Source organism: Schistocerca piceifrons, chromosome X (genome assembly GCF_021461385.2).
Source record: "Schistocerca piceifrons isolate TAMUIC-IGC-003096 chromosome X, iqSchPice1.1, whole genome shotgun sequence".
NCBI lineage: Eukaryota > Metazoa > Arthropoda > Insecta > Orthoptera > Acrididae > Schistocerca > Schistocerca piceifrons.
The window spans coordinates 490,349,164-490,368,443 of NC_060149.1; the positions used below are offsets into that span (position 1 = coordinate 490,349,164).

Here is a 19,280-nt window from a genome sequence, read left to right on the forward strand (position 1 = left end):
GATTAGATCAAAGCCAGCAGTCACCGGAGGCATAGGTGCAGGTGGTGTAGGAGGCGAGACAGAAGCCATTTTAATGAGAGGAGCGGCACAAAGTAATTGGAAGCAAGGCGAATACATAAAATAGCGGAAGCGTTGCGGCTGGTCTGCAAGAAAGAACACAATTACTGTGGTAATCAGCACCAACACAAATAAGGAAGGAGAGAAGTTGCGATGGGCGGTGCCAGGAATCCAAAATGATCTATAAATACCACTTTCAAATTCATAGAATCCTTTATTTGTAAGAGGGAAAGAAACATGAGTTATCTTCTTATTATGACGTGTTTCTTGTGCAACCTACATGCAGGTACATTTATACACTAGTACTAATCACAGAATGCAGGCTAAGTATTGTCTTCATATCACTCAGTACTGATGCCCTCAAAGTCTGTGACCAAACTGGAGCCCACCAGCGATGCGTAGCTGGTTCAGTTAGAGTTAACAGGGCATACTGAACTCTGTCTTCTTGGAGGCATATCACTGCCCGCTCTTCCCATTGGTATGTGGGTCAGTGTCTTTTTGATGCCATTTCGCAGCACTGCGCTGTTTGATTGGCCGTCTGTGCTTTAGGACTACACACGTCTGCAAGACACTTTGGATAACTGTTTCATTCCAATTCACTTTCTAAAATATCATTTGTGGGCACTAGAGTGCATAGTTGTTGCTCAGATGGAATGCTGCATTTTATGTCATCAGTGGATTTAGTTTCACCTTCCATCTCTTGATACTTGCCCAATACATGCAAGGCCTCTGTCAATATATCCCCGAAATGTATAGTTAGTTGAACTACTAGACAAAAAAGATCAACTACTATAATTTCGTGGGGCGCTGGTGCTTTGGTACATAAGTTGAACGGTGTAAGGTAGAGAAGTGAATCTTAAGGGAAGCAATTTCAGTTTGTGTAATTTACTCTGTCTTTGATTGGAGTAAATTTGGAACACACGAGTATTCTATATTTTATCCTATAACGAAATGATCTTTAGGCATGGTATTGTCTTGATCAGTTTCATTAAAAGCCACTAGCTACACGTTATTAGTAAGACAGCAGCACTTATTTCTTTCATCAAAAAGCCAGTTTCCAGATATGTGGGTAATGAGGGGACTGATCACTACTGTCACCAGTGAGAAAGAATCTAACTTCTTCCACTGGGATTTACATATCAGTTACTGATACTGTGTTATTTCGTATCAATTGATCAAATAGTTTGTATGTACCAAACTGCAGTGTGATTGATCTGTACTTTTGTGGGAGGTCTGGGTATTTCTCCTGTTTCAGCAGTATGGTAATTTTAGACTTCTTGACTAAAATTTTGTAATGTGTGTTACTTTCTGGCACTAGTGTGTATTGTTGTTTAGAAGGCATGAATATTATGGCCATTCCTTGTTCCATATTTATGCGAGGAAGTGTTTTATTAATAAGCGTCTGATATTACAGAATATTCACTTATAAAAATTATAAATATCATGGGCTCTGAGTTTCAATTTAGGGATAGAGAAGGACATGAGTCTTGTCTCTGTTGCAGATAATTCTGATGATTGATTTTTGAGTTTTCAATAAAGTTTGTTTACAGGGCATATTATTCCAGAAGAGTGCTCCATAGCTGACTGCAGACTGAAAAAATGCATGATGTACTGCCACTAATGTTTCTCTGTTATAAGTGAATTCACTATTTGTCTCATGTACGAGATAATTCACAATTTTGCTGTAACACTAAGTATATATATTTCCATTTTAAATTTTTTGCAGATATCTAGGCAGGAATTTCAAATGGTCATCATTTTCTTTTTCTCCAAGGACTGATAATTCTGTTACTTGTGGTGCCATATGAGAAAGTGTATAGTTGTTTCATTGTTTATTGTGAGTTCATTTCCTGTGGAGCACAGAGTTAGAGCCACCAATGGTGCGTTTCATAATGACTGAAGCATTGCTCTGTCTAATACTGTTATAAAATGGCTCTTGTCATCACAGAACTTTTCTGAAGTTTGCTTGCCAATTGCTGAGACATGATCTATGTCATTAATTTTGAACACCTAGGAGTCCTTTCCCTTCTAACTTATTTTGTTAAGCAGCATGATCAGTCTGAAAAGAATCGCTGTCGGGTTGAGAACCACCTACCTATCAGAGGTATAGCGGTGGGAGTGAAAAAGCAACATAGCCCAAAATGCATGGATACCCAATGATTTAATCATCCAGTATCTGAGAATGCGAGCACTTAGTGACTTGCACCAAACTTCCCATATATTTTCAAACACTTATCATTTTCTCACACGAAACCCCAAAAAATGATGAAAGGTAAAAAGTTTATCGCTTACTGCATTTTCGCTTTTCGTGCAGTAAAGTTGTCATATGAAGCACGTAATTTTATTTGATTACTTCTTTTCTACTAACTGTATTCATGATACATTTTGCAGGCAGTACTCACATATACCACTGACTGTACCAGCGCAGATACATACAACTCATATTTCAGGCGATACAACATCACAAACATAGAGCTGCGTGAACATGAATGTGCCGGGTGAAATTCCCTACAGGTGAAATACATGTACAAATACGTATGAAATATGTTGAATACAGGGCGGGGAAAAATTGTGTCACGAAATTTTACCCCTGAATAGCTGATGCCAGTAGGAACCAAAATTACTAATGTTGTTTATGTCGACAATGCACAATTTTTAAACTATGGAAACTTAGTGCTATGTGCTCTGATTGGCCATGGGAGTGCCAAGTTGGCAGATGCTCTCGACAATGCACAACTGCGAATGATTTGCCTGCCAGAGATCGCGATGTATCCACGACAGCCCACACGCTCGGCGATAGCGCGCCAGCCTTCCACTCTGGGGGTGAATCCGCCTAGGTCCTGACACATGCATTGTAGTTTCAAGATAAAACATACTGGGAAGAAACCCATCAACAGCTGTTAGTTCATATACAGAAAGTCTTTTACAAATTGTGTCAGCCCTGAAAAGGGCCTTTTTTGTAGCTAGGACATTGTTTACTTAAAGAAGGTGCTCAGACTGGCATACCACTGACACGGCACAAGCTTTGTAACGTCGAATGGTGTTTTGCCGAACTCTTTTAAAGATTTCTGGCATTGCCCTGATGTGATTGGCAGCATGTTGAATGCGATCCATTAATTTCTTTTGGTTTCTAGGTGGTTTGTGCCTGGGTGGGTGAACTAGAATCTTGAAGAATCCTGGCAGGAAAAAGTCCATTGGCGTGGGGTCTGGTGATCATGGGGAACGATGTACTATGAGCACCTCTACCAATTACCCGGCCATCAAGGAGCTAATTTAAATATCTGCACACAGCATGACTGTTGCGTGCGAGCGCCCCCTCATGCTGCAACCACATGCATAGCTTATGCATGTCCAGGGGAACATCTTCCTACAGACCGGCGAGAGTTTCTTGCAAAAAGTGAAGGTGATTTTCCATGGTAAGTCGAGGAGGTAGACTGACTGGCCCAATCAGATGGCCACCCACAATGCCTGCCCAAATGTTGAGCTAAAATCGTTCCTGGTGTCCGTGAACATAAGTGAGGTGAGGATTTTCCCTTGCCCAGTAATGAACATTTTGAGTGTTGTAAATGCCATCCCGATGGAAGATGCACTCGTCGGTAAACAACACAATGGTGGGGAAGGCGGGATATTGTGATATATGTCACAGAAACCACTGGCAAAACCCCAGCCTGAGATCATAGTCCACCACAGGATATAGGTGTTGGACAGGGTGGAAACTAAATGGATGCTGGCTGTCATCCCCCAAAACCTCCCACACTAACCAATGAGTGACCCCCATGTCATATCCAACTGCTCGAGTACTTGTCATAGGTGCTTCCTCGAAGCGCTCAAGAACAGTCTCTTCAAATGCAGCATCCTGTTGTGTTCAAGGTCTTTTAGCATCACCATGATATCCTTCTAATGAGCTTGTTTCGCCACATTGCCGGTGAATTGCTGTAAACGTTTGCGTGTGTGGGCACCATCTTGCTGGGTATCGTTCCTCAAATGACAGTCGAACTTCAGGTGCATTACCGTCGGTATTTCGTTGTTCTTCAAACGAATACTGTACCGCCATGCTTACTGTATGACTAAATCGCAGGTGACCTGTGTGTGCTCCGAAGCAAAGCTTATGGGTGAATGGTTCTGATTTGAGGTGGAGACAAACATCAAGACCTATTCGACATTTGTGCATATCATGTTTGGACAGTGATGGGGCAAGGCATGTTTGTGCACATGAACGGACCACCATAGCGCTGCCCGTCAACCAACGAATGGCAACAGGGCAATTCCACGGCCAATCGGAGTGAGTGGCACCAAGTTTCCGTTGTTTAAAAACTGTGCACTGTCGACCTACACAACATTAGTAGATTTGGTTCCTAGTGGCGTCAGCTGTCCAGGGTTAAAAATTCGTGACAATTTTTCTCCACCCTGTATATGTGACATATGCATATACTGACAAAGTCATGGGTAAAAAGCTAGTCCTTGCATTATAGGCTGCTATCCAGTCAACCGCACTTTCAAGTATGCTGCTGCGTTTCCTACAACCGCCACTGTGGGACAAGGGCACTGCCATCAACGATTATGTTGCTGCCAATGAGATGCAAGCATCCTCCCTGGAGCTTCAGCAGCTGGTGTACTTAAGTTCGAGCATCCATGCACACACTGACCCCATTTTCCTGTGTTTGCCAGGTGAATAACATTTACAGACTTTCATAGCAGCCAGGACTCCAGATCTACTGAATAGTCATTGTACTGAAGATTGACTGGTGTGTAAATCTGCAGTATCTGTATATGTCTCAGCATTCTAAGCTACTGTTAGTGAGTGACACTGCAACTTCAACAACAAAGTTATGTATTATTTTTAATCTTTGATATTACACGTAGAATAAATTGATATCTGACTTCTCTGTTCATAAACAGCACGTGTTCCTCAATCCTGTATTGGATAAAGAACCACGTTGTGTGTAAAGGAAGTCATAACAATCCCAAACCCCTCAAATGATTTCAACCAAATTTGGTACACATATTAATTAAGGTCCTCAAAGAAATACTGTGGGGATAAGAATCACCAGCTTCCTATTTGAATGAGGGTGATGATGTGGAAAGAGAATGAGAGAAACAGATGAACAGACAGACAGGGGAATAGCAGATAGACACAGATAGAGATGAAAAGAGTGAGAGGAGGAGGAAACTACAAAGAGAGGGGAAAGCAGGAGATGGGTGGAAAGAGGAAAGAAGAGGAGATGAACTGAGACGGGGGAGGGAAAGATAGGTAGAGAGAGGGGATGAAAGAAATGGACAGAGACTGGGGGAGAGAGAGATAGACAGAGAGGAAGGGAAGGAGGAGATGCACAAAGAAAGGGGAGGAGGAAATGGACAGAGAAAGGAAAGAGGAGGAGATGGACAGACTGAGGGAGAAGGAGATGGTCAGAGAGAGGGGGAGGAGCAGATGGACAGAGGGAGGAGTAGGAAGAGATGGAGATAGAAAGAGGCAGGAGGAGATGGACAGAGAGTAGGTGGGGTAGAGCATGTGGACAGAGCGGTAAATGAGATGAACAGTGAGGGGGTGAAAGAGGAAATGGACAGAGAGAGGGGACAAAGGAGATGGACTAATGGAAGATTGAAATGAACACATACCCAGGCAATGCCGGGTACTCAGCTAGTTCAACTGCCAAGCTGGAGCACTTATTGTGTACAATAGATTTGTGGCAAAACAAATGGCAAGTCTTGCCATATTGTGCACATCGAGTTCACGGTAACCTAGTGGCGCAGTCTAATACACACAGTCATAAAACTCTATAGTGCGAAAATTGTTACCATTTGACAGCTGGAGCGACACTAGCGCTACAAGCAGTCAGAAAGCAGACAGTCACATGTGTCACAGATTAGATTAGATTAGATTAATACTAGTTCCATGGATCATGAATACGATATTTCGTAATGATGTGGAACGAGTCAAATTTTCCAATACATGACATAATTAAATTAATTTAACAACATAATTAAGTTAATATAACAACTTTTTATATATTTATTTTCTTATAATTATTTTGTTTGGTTTTTTCTTTTTTTCTTAATTTGTATCTAACAATTCCTCAATGGAGTAGAAGGAGTTGTCATTCAGAAATTCTTTTAATTTCTTCTTAAATACTTACTGCTTATCTCTCAGACTTTTGATACTATTTGGTAAGTGACCAAAGACTTTAGTGGCAGTATAATTCACCCCTTACTGTGTCAAAGTTAGATTTAATCTTGAATAGTGAAGATCATCCTTTCTCCTAGTATTGTAGTTATGCACACTGATATTGCTTTTGAATTGGGTTTGGTTGTTAATAACAAATTTCATAAGAGAGTGTATATACTGAGAAGCTACTGTGAATATCCCTAGATCCTTAAATAAATACATTATTCCTCAGTGATGAATTACCCCAAAATATGATGCCATATGCAAGCAATGAGTGAAAATAGGGGTAGTAAGCTAATTTACTAAGATGTTTATCACCAAAATTTGCAATGATCCTTATTGCATAAGTAGCTGAACTCAAACGTTTCAGCAGGTCATCAATGTGTTTCTTCCAATTTAATCTCTCATCAATGGACACACCAAAAAATTTTGAATATTCTATCTTAGCTATATGCTTCTGATTAAGGTCTATATTTATTAATGGCGTCATACCATTTACTGTACGGAACTGTATGTACTGTGTCTTATCAAAATTCAGTGAGAGTCCGTTTACAAGGAGCCAAATCAAATGGCTCTGAGCACTATGGGACTTAACATCTGTGGTCATCAGTCCCCTAGAACTTAGAACTACTTAAATCTAACTAACCTAAGGACATCACACCCACCCATGCCCGAGGCAGCATTCGAACCTGCGACCGTAGCAGTCGCGTGCCTCCCGACTGAGCGCGTAGAACCGCGAGACCACCACGGCCGGCTACAAGGAGCCACTTCGTTATTTTCTGAAAGACATTATTGACAATTTCATCAGTTAATTTTTGTTTGTCAGGTGTGATTACTATACTTGTATCATCAACAAAGAGAACTAACTTTGCCTCTTCATAAATATAGAATGGCAAGTCATTAATATATATTAAGAACAATAAAGGACCCAAGACCGACCCTTGTGGAACCCCACTCTTGATAGTTCACAAGGACAATGCTTTCTTTTTAGTTATTTTCTACCTAACTAACGATATAGTTGTTATATTTTTGGGTTTCATGCATTAGCAAATTACTGAAAGACACCAATATCGTGAAATACATATAAAGACAGTCGAATCACACTGATTCAATGACATAAGCTACAACTTCTTCATGAATGAATACTTTCAAATATGTCTACATTGGCAACTTACTCTGCTGAAAGCAAGAGAATATTAGCACACATTTCATGCATGAGAAGCATGTATTCCTGTTGATATTATTATAGCCACTTTCTTTGACATTGAAGAATTTTTAAAATTTGTCAAATGGTTCGGCCGTTCTTACACTTCAATCGCTTTTTTAATACGCGAATATTTTTGTCAATGTAATTACCTTTCTTCAAAAGCGAATGTGCATAAGATTCTTGCCATTTGTGGCACAGTTTTAGCAACCACTGCAGAATCGATTTCTTTTATGTTGAGAAACAGTACCGTTGCTTTTGATTATTTATTACGAATTCTGTGCGGTTTTCCCTTATGCCACAGGTGTTGTGGCTCATTTGATACGTTAAATGACACAGGTATTAAGCCGAGTTCACACACGCAACAAAAGTGTCGCCACAGTCAGTAGCATATTGGAGTTGCATTGCAGTTGCATGTGTGAGCTCCCAGGTTTTAGTGGTGCAACTTCAGAGACACCACTTTTGTCATCCCACAAAAAGTTAAGCTTGGTTGAACTTTGATGCGCCAGTTTCCTAACAGCACTGCTCCCTGGTGGCAGTCTTTCTAGACAGGAGTATTCTCTCGCAGTTATCGTGGTGTAATTGCTGTTGCACATCATCGATTTCAGTGTCTTTTTTTATTTCTAAAAAAAAAAAAAAAAAAGTGAAAACAATGGTCGGCAGGTACACTTTTGCAGCTTCTAGAACTTCACGAATGGCAACCTATGATTTTCAGCATCAGTGTGTATGTGTGTGTGTGTGTGTGTGTGTGTGTGTGTGTGTGTGTGTGTGTGTGTGGAAATAAATTACATAACCCATAGTCTTAAAAGATGAATAAAGGAACTTAATATATTTAACCATAAAAGTGTGTCGTATAAACTTCGTAATTTGTGAGACCAAGCATTGCATAAATTTTGCATTACACGCAGGAAATAGTTCCAGAGTGTCATGTGGTAGCTGTTATACGAAAAATTAGTTATTCGAAATGCCTGTATCAATGGATATAATAAGGATCTAAAGTCTTGGAAGACTGGCGTGTCTGCCGATGATACATGCCAGCTGTTGGTTAATCTGCCATTGCAGACGGCATTTTCTTCTCTGAATATTATTTTGTTATAAATGTGTTTGTTTCCCCTGATTTATCCATGAGAGAAATCTATTTTCGGATCTAACATTTAGGTTTCGTCTTCCCCGTATTTAACAGTCTTCCTAGCTCTAAGGACATAACCTGCACTATAACACTCATACCCGCTCGTTTGATTTCAGTTGACGCCACCCGCAGAATTTGTTGCGTCCCATGTGGGCGGTAGCTTACGATGCCACTACAGCAAGCCACAAGCTGTGGCGCCACGTTAGATGCGTGTGTGAACAAAGCTTTACATTCCAACAGGTTTCCTTCGTTCCATATTCACTGATTTGGTTGAACGAGTAGCAAACAAAACTCCACTTTCTTAGGTGGCTATACGACGTCTTTATGCGAAGGGTCAAGTCTTCTGGTGTTTACTGGCAATTTTTTGTTATTAAAGGAAAACGACATGATTCATACAGTATCTCTAAGTTGTAAGAGAATCGTAAATAAACTCTCTTGTAATGTACCGTTTCGAACCTCCCAGAGTTTCTTAGGAAACCAAATAATGACAACTGTAGTGTCATTTATTAGTTATTGTCGATTTTCTTTTGGCACTACATATACTCTTTGTATAAACTATGTTGCAAATCAATATAAACGTTAGCATTCGCACTCATCCCATAGCATATTGAGAAGTGTCACTTGCTAGTTACGTGGGGCGCTGTTATGGCAATGGACAAATAAACTAGACAGAGTTTCACATCGAATTTCGCGACTATTGTGCCAGTGATCTCCATACCAGTTCGAGAGCCAAGGATGTTAGTAGGGAACATTGCAGCGAAGGCAGGGTGTAGGATAACTTTGGATTAACTTCTGAGTATGTGTTATTGTGTTTGTTATATGTTGTGTTTAAGTTTACGATAGAGAGTGGGGTTAAGTTTACTATTAATACGTATGTTTGTTTGTTTACATTCCGCACTCCTATCATCAGTTCTTTATGCTGAGTGAGTTTAGTAATTGTAACAGTTTTTAAATGTTTTCGTAGAATAACGGAAGAAAACAGTTCAGCATGTTAGTTATCCTCATAAATTTAAATGGGCTACAAATATTCTTTTAATGAAGAAAACTTACCGTGATGTGGAGTAAAATATTGTTAAGGCCAATGACGTAAAGCAATTTGACATGTTCCACAATATAGCTGCTCACTACGGACATTGCGGAATGCTTTTGATTCGCCATGTGCGAGCGTTGATTTATACTTCAATATATCTGTCAGATTCGGCGCTGGCACCATTGTAGACTTTGGGAATCTGTTACTGCTGTATCTTATTGACATTTGTCAAGTTTCTGCCCTGCTAGTTCTGTTGGTGCTATACACAATTGAAATGTTTATGCACGTACATTTCCAGCTGCTTGTGACAGTAGCGTAAGTCACAATTTTTTAGCAGCGTACATTTTTCGCGAAAACGTTGTCGTATGACAAGTGCTGCGAGCACTCTGAGGTATCAGATGTGGACTATTGGCAAGATGTTTAAACAGTCATGGGCCTAATAACGTTTTGCGGAAAGATCTCACTCAACTGAACTTCTCCGCTGTCTTAAGTGTGTGTGTAACAAAAAGCTTCATTTGTCATGTGATGATGATGCCAATAATTCTATTTAAAAGTACACACCATCCAGGTAACGACTGAAAGTTCCAAATTTATATTATCAGACTTAATGTAGTGGGAAATTATTATTGTGCATTTATTTTTAAAACAGGTGTCTCGTGTATTGTAGAGAACATATTTTCAAATTTCTGATGTGCCGTTACAGAGAACGAATCTTTATTTTATATGAAACAGTGATGCATGCAATGCGCTACAATAAAACTGCTGTGGATATCTTCATGTATGTGAAAAAGGGAACAAAACAGTAAATGTTGCAATTGTAGTGTCATATAAATTGTATCAACTATGGCGGATAATGAATGGAATTTATAAAAAAATAATAGTTTACATGATATTTTATTTTGAAAAGTCCATTGAAGTAGCAGACTTTGATTCACATAAATGGAGTACTCAGGTACCATGAATAATGCAGTACTCCAGCAGTTTTATTGCTAGTAGTAGACCATTGGACGATAACATCATAAACCATCTGTAACTCATACTAAGTGAACAATTTGAATGTTAAATTTAATCAAGAATCTTTAGTTATATGTGTCATAATTGAAACAGTATGTATTAAGTTTTTGAATTGTTACAGATTCATCTGTAACAATACAGTTACGGTAAATTTCAGTTGATGCATTCATTGCCTTGTTTATGTACAATACCCCTGTTTTATCAGTAGCACAATGTTTGATACTGGGCCTTTAAACTAAATAATAGTGTTAAACTTCATTTCCTGCTAAGGACTCTTACAGTGCATCTATTCGGAAATACGGAAGCGTCCGATCCCACCCGTCTGCTTTGACCCATGACGTCACAAATATGGCGGAAACAAAAACAAACACACACTTTCCACAAGAAGCCTAATGACACTAACGGGGCAAGCGCGGGAAATGGGGTGTTTTGGGTGGGGGGCAAACTAAATATAAACAAATTTAGACGCCTTGCATAGCTACAACGTGTAAGTGAAGACAGCCATGCATGAATACCCACCCACCTCCCCAGGGGTCGTAACCCTGCAACCCATAGAAGATATAGATGCTTCAGTAGCTGATTAGTGTTTTTTGCCTTTAAAAAAAAAAAAAATCTCACGGGATAGAACGAACAGATCAGAAAGATTAATATAATAAACTAAAACAGAAATTCGAGGAAACAGATAATTAAAATAAGTAATAAGTGTTTTTAAATTAAAAAAAAAATCTCACGAGATAGAACGAACAGACCATAAAAGTTAATAAAATAAGATAAAGCAGAACTGGAGACAGCCACACTCAAACCAAACTCCGCGCCGTCTTGACGTCACACACAACACCCTTACGTCATGAGTCAAAGCCGACGCGTGGGATCGGACGCTTCTGTCGACCCATCTATTCAGTCATTGTATGGTTAACATGTGCGTTTCATTTGTATGATCAGTATGTCACCTTTCGTAACATTAATTTTGTGTTTCTGCTCTTATAATTTATGTTAATGCTGGTGTTTGAGAGGGGGCTGGGGTAGAAATGCAGATTGAAAGTGATTCAGGATTCATATACTATCGTCCAAAGTGGTCACTTTTTCCTGATACATGGCTTGTTCATATCATGAAAAGGCCCAGTTAAGAGTGCAGTATATGTTGTTTACAGATTGTGTTTTGTGTCATCCACAAGGATAAACATCCATAGTGACCAGCCTCATATATTCAACTCTTGATACGTAAAATGTCACGTGCACAACTATAATCGAGTTCGTGTAAGAAGAACCCTGACAGCTAGCAGCACTGTTGTCAGCTTTCAACTGCGAAGGGCAAACAGTTGTAGGAGGAAACAATACATAGCCATCTACAGAGCTGTGGCAACACTGAGGCATTTCCATAGAGACATTTACAAAGTCATGTTTTGTGGTTGATTGAGGTAGGTGTGCAAAATGCGTGTCCATCCCACTGCAATTGTCAGGGATCTTTTTACACCAGCATGACAAAAGTCTCTTCTAGGGTACTACATATTTGTTAGTTGTCAAGGGAATTCATTAACAGGTGCATGATGCAATAGATAAATATTGAATCTAAAGTCAGGATGTCAAATAAATTCATTTCCTGATGGTTGGTGAGAGCAAGGTTTTGATTTATTATTATTTTTTTTTCCAATTGTGTAGTTAGATTGTTCTGCAAGGCTGCTACTCCCAGTTGTGTTTAATTTTGAGCTTTCGGTGTTTGATATTTGTGCCTTGGTACATCTGTAGTGTAACAGATTCCGCTGCAAAATTCTTTTTTCACCTGTGTCTTAAAAACTAGCAGTAATGCTAGTGTCTCATGATACCCTGAAAGCTGTGGGTAAACGCAGTCTGGTAAATGGAGTTTATTTGACTTCCAAAAAGCATTTTACTCAGTAGTACACCAAAAGTTACTAATGAAAGAATTATCATATGGCATACCAAACAAAAGTTTTGACTGCATTGAAGATTTCTTGATAGCGACGACTCAGCATGTTACATGAAGATTCATAGATTTAGAAGTACTGTCAGGTGTGCCCAGGGAAATGTGTTGGGATTTGTGTTGTTCATGTTGTACATTAATGGCCTGGTGGACAATATTAGTAGCAACCTCAGAATTTTCACAGCTGATGCAGTTATCTATGATGAAACACTGTCAGAAAAAAAGATGCACAGCTATTCAGTCACATCTTGACAGAGTTCAGAGTGTTGCAGGGATTGTAAAATTGCTTTAAATCTTGGTAGAACTAAAATAATACACTTCACAAAATAAAAGAATACTACATGACTACAAAGGACCTGTCAATGAGTCATTGTTGGAGTTGGTCAAATCATACAAATAGCTGATGGCTCAGTGGTGCTGGTAGCTCAGCATGTTCGGTCAGAGGGATAGCTGCCCCCTCCCCCCCCCCCCCCAAAAAAAAAAAAAAAAAAAAAAAAAAAAAAAAAACCCACACAACCTGAGCGAATGGATCAACAGTGAACTTGAACAAGCATCATGGGACATCCGTCCCAATCAAATACAACGGCCAATAATGAACAAAATGAGATGTGTGTTTTTTTTTTAAAGCACTAAAGTGCCAGACTACAAATCTAAAAGTCTCAGGTTTGACCCACTGGTCAACCCTAGGATTTATATCAGTGACTTCTTTCACCCCTGGAAATCTTTGTTGGTGTGAAAAATGGAAAGTTTTACCATGGTTCAGAATCCAAGTTTAACTGTAAGTCCTCCTGTAACTAGCTGGGTAGACCAATTCACAGGTTGGAGGAAGGCAACAGCATACCACCATCAACAGGACCATGTCTAGTAAAGCACTGTGGTGTTAAAAACAATTTTTGGAGTGACTACTGTTTTACTTTCTTAATATTTAGTCAGGATATGGAATGAATTGATTAATAAGCTCAGTCATAGGAAAAGCAGGTGACAAGACTTGGATCCATGGGTAGGATACTGGGAAAATGCAATCAGTCTATAAAGGAGATTGCTTACAAAATTGTTGGGCAACCCATTCTAGAATATTGCTTAAATGTATGGTATCCATACAAAGTACGACTAAAAACAAAAATCTGTTATATATATATATATATATATATATATATACAAAATAGTTGGGCAGCCCATTCTAGAATATTGCTTAAATGTATGGTGTCAATAAAAGGAGTACTAAAAACAGAAATTAATAAACCGTTGCGGTGAAATACTCTCGACGATTAGTAATTTAATACAGAGTCGTGGCGCAGCGGTAAGCGCTCGGGTTCGTAATCCGAAGGTCCCCGGATCGAATCTCGCGCCATGCAATTTTTTTTTTATTATTAGTTTTTTGTAATTCAAATATATAAAGTATTAATGAATTGCCTATGCATGTTGGTGAAGGCGGATCGCTCTCCAATTGTACCGCCTCCATTTTTCCGTTTTTTTTTTTAACAGGATGTACCAAAGCTCTCCCGTCCGCACTGATTTTCGACAATGTTATAAGTTGCGCTAGGGACCGCATCTACCTTCTTTCGAAGTTAGCAGGCAACTACGCTGTTATGCGGCGGCTCGTTTGGGCCCATTCAACATCTGTCATTGAAGTGTAACGAGCGAGTAACGGAGTTTATATTTCATACCTGCCACAGCAAATTTGTGTTCGTGGGGTCTCTATTCTAATTCGAACGTTTGACTTACGCTATACGTATTCATTTCGGAATATCGTTTCTACGTCTTCCGTTAACTATGCGTGGTTAACATTATGAAGACAATTAATAACATTTGTGAAACACAACTTTGTTTGCGGAAAACATAATGATGTTCGAAGTCGCCAGTTTTTCCACGACAAACGACTTTCAACAACTTATTATATGCATAATTGTTGCAACTGATTGCCGGGAATTATATATATATATATATATATATATATATATATATATATATATATTTGAATTATAAAAAACAAATGCTAAAAATTAAAAAAAGGTTGCGTAGTGCGAGATTCGATCCGGCGACCTTTGGATTACGAACCAGAGCGCTTACCGCTGCGCCACGGCGCTGTAGAGAGTTATTAATCGTAGGGAGTATTTCACTGCAACGGTTTCTTTTAACTGTCGATTTTCTCGACAACGACCGAGAAGTGCATCTTGGTGCTTTGCCACATTACACCTCTGGCCATGAGCTTTTATTATGCGCAGTATGAATCGAATCTGAATTTCGCAATCGGCGGCCTCCCCTTGTAAGTCAAATCTAGCACAGAAACAGCAAGCCTCATGAATATCGGCACTGTGCCCGGCGTTTATAATCCCTTAGGCCCAATAACAGAACAGAAAAGGTCAAAAATGTGTTTTTTGCAGCCCTTTACATACCCTGCCCTGCAAGACAGGCATGTGAGGGAATATCAGCCTGCCCAATCAAGATGGTTTTCTGGGCCCTGGTGTGTATGATACGCTGCATGACAGGCTTGTTGCTGTAGTATCGGCCTGTGTTATTGATCTGCTTTGCATGGCAGTTTGTATGTCAGGGGCAAACAAATGATTTTCAAACCCTTATGTGTAGCATGCCAGGCATGTTGTGGGAGTAGTATCAGCCTGCTTCATTGAACTAGATGTGCCAATGTGCATGTCTGGGGACAGAGTGAGAGGGGCAAAGGATTAGGTGGGCAGAGCGAGGGGGAGGAGGAAATGGAAAAGAGAGGGGAGGAGTATATGAAGAGCCAGATATGGTGGGGAATAGGAAATAGATAGATGAAGGTGGGATGATGAAGTGAGCACAGAGATAGGTTGGAGGAGGTGTGTTCACAATATTTGTTAAACACATACACAGGCAAAGCTGTGAGGAAAAGGCTAATTGAATGTATACATGGAAGGGCAGCACATATTGAAATGGCATGTGGTGTCTGTATATACTCTGATTTGTCATTTACTCTTGCAAACTTAAGAAGGATGCATGTAGAAAATACAGCCTAAATGAACAAGTGTAAGCCACTTCAGAAATTTTGCCAGTGTGGGGTATAAAAGATTTTGTGTTTAGATTTTCCAGTTTGGTGTTATTTTTGAGCATTTCCTTCAAATTGTTATTAAAAGTATAAGGTACAGAATGTAATTGAAAAAAGAAGAAATCGTAAAACATGCAACAAATGAAGCAGTTAAAAGTAGATAAAGATATCTAAAAAAATTAGATTATCAGGAATTACAAAATGACAAAGCAGATACTTGTAGAGAATGAAATCAAAAGCTGTAGAAGCATTCATGACTATGGAAAAAACAGGTGTCGCATATATGCAAATTTAAAAAAACCACTGTAAAAAATAGAAATATTTAGTTGAAAATAAAGATTTCAGATTGCAGCCAGTACTAACCAAAAAAGGAAGGCTGACCGTTGGAAGGAATATACAGGGTGAAGTGAAATTTGCACGCTCGGGCTTTGCAGTACAACTCCTCACATGCCAGCGATAAAATAAAGTGTCTCACAATATTTCATCCGCCGAGTACATCCCGGAGAAAAAGGACATTAAAGAGTAGCAATCTGACAACACTGTAACCACATGTATGGTAACTATCTGTCAGCACATGCTAGTCATGCTGTACAGTTGGTGCAGTGGATAGTGTGTTGGGCTTTTGTAGTTATTCTGTCGTATGACAGGTCATTTGTTTCAACTATCTATTTCCCATTTGTCTGCCCATGTATTTGTTATGTTCAGTGTTACAAAATGTGGTGAATTTAGGACACATGACCTAAGAAATGGTGTATATTACAGTATGAAATGTCAGAATGAAATTAGCAAATAAAAAAAAATGCATCCCAACCCAGGATCGAACACTTGACCTCCTGCATGCTAACCCAAAACTCTACCCACTGCACCAACTGTACAGCATGACTAATATGTGCTGACACAGGTAGATACCATACATGTTACAGTGTTGCCAGATTTGCACTCTTTAACATCTGTTTTCTGCCGGATGTACTTTTCAGACGAAATTTTAGGAGCCACGCTGTGAAGCCAGAGTGCATGAATTTCGCTTCACCCTGTATAGAAGGGCTGTGTAATGGAATCAAGACAGTATTTTAAAAATGAAGAAGGTTAAGGTGAAAATAGAGATGTGATACTACAAGGTTGGGGTTGAAACAAAGCATCTGGAGAAAGCAACATTCTCTTAGAATTCTTAAGCTATTAGAGAGAACCAATCATGACAAAACTACTAAACCTGGTACGTAAGATTTAAGATGGTGAAATAGTGTCAGATTTCAAGAAGAATATAATAATGTTTGTCTGCAGAAATTTGTCCAGAGAAGGGGGAAGAGAGAGAGAGAGAGAGAGAGAGAGAGAGAGAGAGAGAGAGAGGGAGGCCAGTATATATATATATATATATATATATATGGTCTTTCCAATTTAAGTTGCTTGTAATTGTAATTCCTAAGTATTTAGTCAAATTTACAGCCCTTAGATTTTTGAGATTTATTGTATACCCAAAATTTATCAGATTATGTCTTGAAAAGAAATCAGGCAGTGCTGAGGGAATTAGATTAGGAAATGGGACAGTGACAGCAATAGAAGGTTCTATGTATTTTGATAACAAAATAAGTGATGATGGCAGAAGTAGGGAGAATATAAAATGTAGACTTGCTTAGTGAGAAAAACTTTTCTGAAAAGAAAAGAAATTAATATAAATTTAAGTGTTAGGAAATATGGCCTTATACAGGACTGAGAAGTGGATCTAAACGGAATGGACAAGGAGAAAATAGAAATTTTTGAAGTGTGATGCTACATAAAAATGCTAAAAGTTTAGATGGCTTGATCAGATAAATAATGAAGAGGTACTGAATGGAATCAGAAAGTAAATTTATGGTGCTACTTTATTAAAGAAGAGACACACTGAGGCATGGAGGAATAGTTAATTTGGTAATGGAAGTAAGTGGGAGGTGGGTTGATGGTTAAAAATTGTTGAGAGAGACTGAGGTGTGAATGTAGTGAGTAGGTACAAATGTATATAGGATGCAACAGTGAAGTATGGTTGGAGAAACATGCCCAAGATAACCACTGTGCTCCATAAATTATTGTTCTCTGTGATAGTGTTTGACATGTTGTAGCATTCATGTTGTGTTCCATTTAGTTTCCCACTTCAACCTTTTATTACGTTGTTATATGAGTTGCTTAGTGAGAATAACTTGGAGAAAAAGTTGAAGAAACCAAGGTCTCTTCAAGTAATCTGTAAATTTTATTCCAGGTTTTTCTCTTGTTGTTGACACAAATTAATTTCTTGAGCACTGTAGCTTTAGATATACAATGGAGCTTGCAATACTTGTATCATAACAGTTCCTGCAGTTAAAACAATATCAGCGAGGCCAATTTAAAGGTAATTGTTTTGCGTTCCGGTAAACATGGCACCATTGAGAATGCAATCCCACTGTGAACACTGTTCTTTGATGCATGCGTTCACATACGGCCCTAATTGGGGTTGCGTTCAGGGTAGTAATACTGTTTATCACTTTTCTGCACAATTTTGAAACTAGTTTCGGGTGTTCTGTTATGCAAAATAAACATGCCACACAGAGGAACAATACAAACAGTGAACACAAACTACCATTGTTACATTGTCAGTCCCAAGCATTGTCTGCAACTGACTGGCAGCTGGCACCTGAGATAGCAGTGTGATATGACAATGGTGAACAGGACAGAAAGCATGACGAAACTCATGCCCTGGTTTGTTGTTGGTATGGTAACTGTCCTGTAAACAATGAGCTATCAATCACTTTGTTATTCTGATCCAGGTATAAAGATGCTAAAGGAATTACAAGTACCCTTCTGTCCAATGGATACTGTCTTCTCTGCAGGAAGTACATGATCTATCACCACTTGGCCCTGTACAGGGAAGGCAGGTACCAAGGAGATTACACTCATACCTCTAACCAACAAGTTTAACATGCTGTCATCCACTGAAACTGAATCTGAGCCAGTGGGACACATCATCTGTTGAATAACTTGTTGTTTCCTGTGTCAGGAGAATGTAAACACAAAACGGTATTGGTCTGTTAATCACTGCAAGTTCAAACTTACAGCTAATAACTGCACCTCTCTGGGAAATAGCAGCAAGGGATGGAAGGAATCACCTTGTACACTGTGTGTGTGCCTTCATGTCTCATTCATTGCATTGAAGTGGCTATTCTGGCAGCCATTGAGGGAAAAAGACACAACAAACTGTAGACTGTGGTGCACGGTGGAATGAATGATGCCTACTACCCAGGTAGTTGACTGTGTTTGCAGTGCACACAAGTTTGTTTGTTTCTTTCGCTCTTTTTCATTTCTTGTTTTTTTCTTTTTTAAATGTTTAGGCAACTCTACATCCATTACAGATAATGATAACTGCAGGAGAAGCTGAAGTATTATAATAAGATTCAAAGAAATGACACCCACAGGTGAAATGCTGATAAATTGATGAAGCATTTCAAAGTTCCGTAGTTCAAAACATTCCTAAAAAGCAGTGGGGCTCATATGACACTAGGTACAGAAAGCTGACTAAAGCCTGAAATGGACAGCAGTGAGATTTTTGGACTAAAGTATATGAAAAGGATCTGCCAAAGTTGGTATATAAGTTGCAGTAGACAAGACACTCAAATCCACTGAGATAGAAATTGAAACTGCTTGCAAGATTAAATAAGCCTCAGTATTTTTCTGTTGATCAGCAATTCCCCCCCCCCCCCCCCCCGCCCCCCCAC

The 19,280-nt window shown here is 39.2% G+C and overlaps 1 protein-coding gene across 2 annotated transcripts in view; it reads left to right on the forward strand.

The window, feature by feature from the left end:
* Positions 1-9,342: 9,342 nt before the first annotated feature.
* LOC124723074 (SPRY domain-containing protein 3-like) overlaps positions 9,343-19,280 on the forward strand; it is a 197,383-nt gene continuing 187,445 nt past the window's right edge. Inside the window, exon 1 of one of the 2 annotated variants that reach the window (XM_047248250.1) lies at positions 9,343-9,476. The gene's annotated coding sequence lies outside the window, so the exon portion shown is untranslated. Of the gene's footprint in view, positions 9,477-9,530; positions 10,152-19,280 lie in introns of those variants that run through there. The other variant, XM_047248251.1, reaches the window with a different exon arrangement.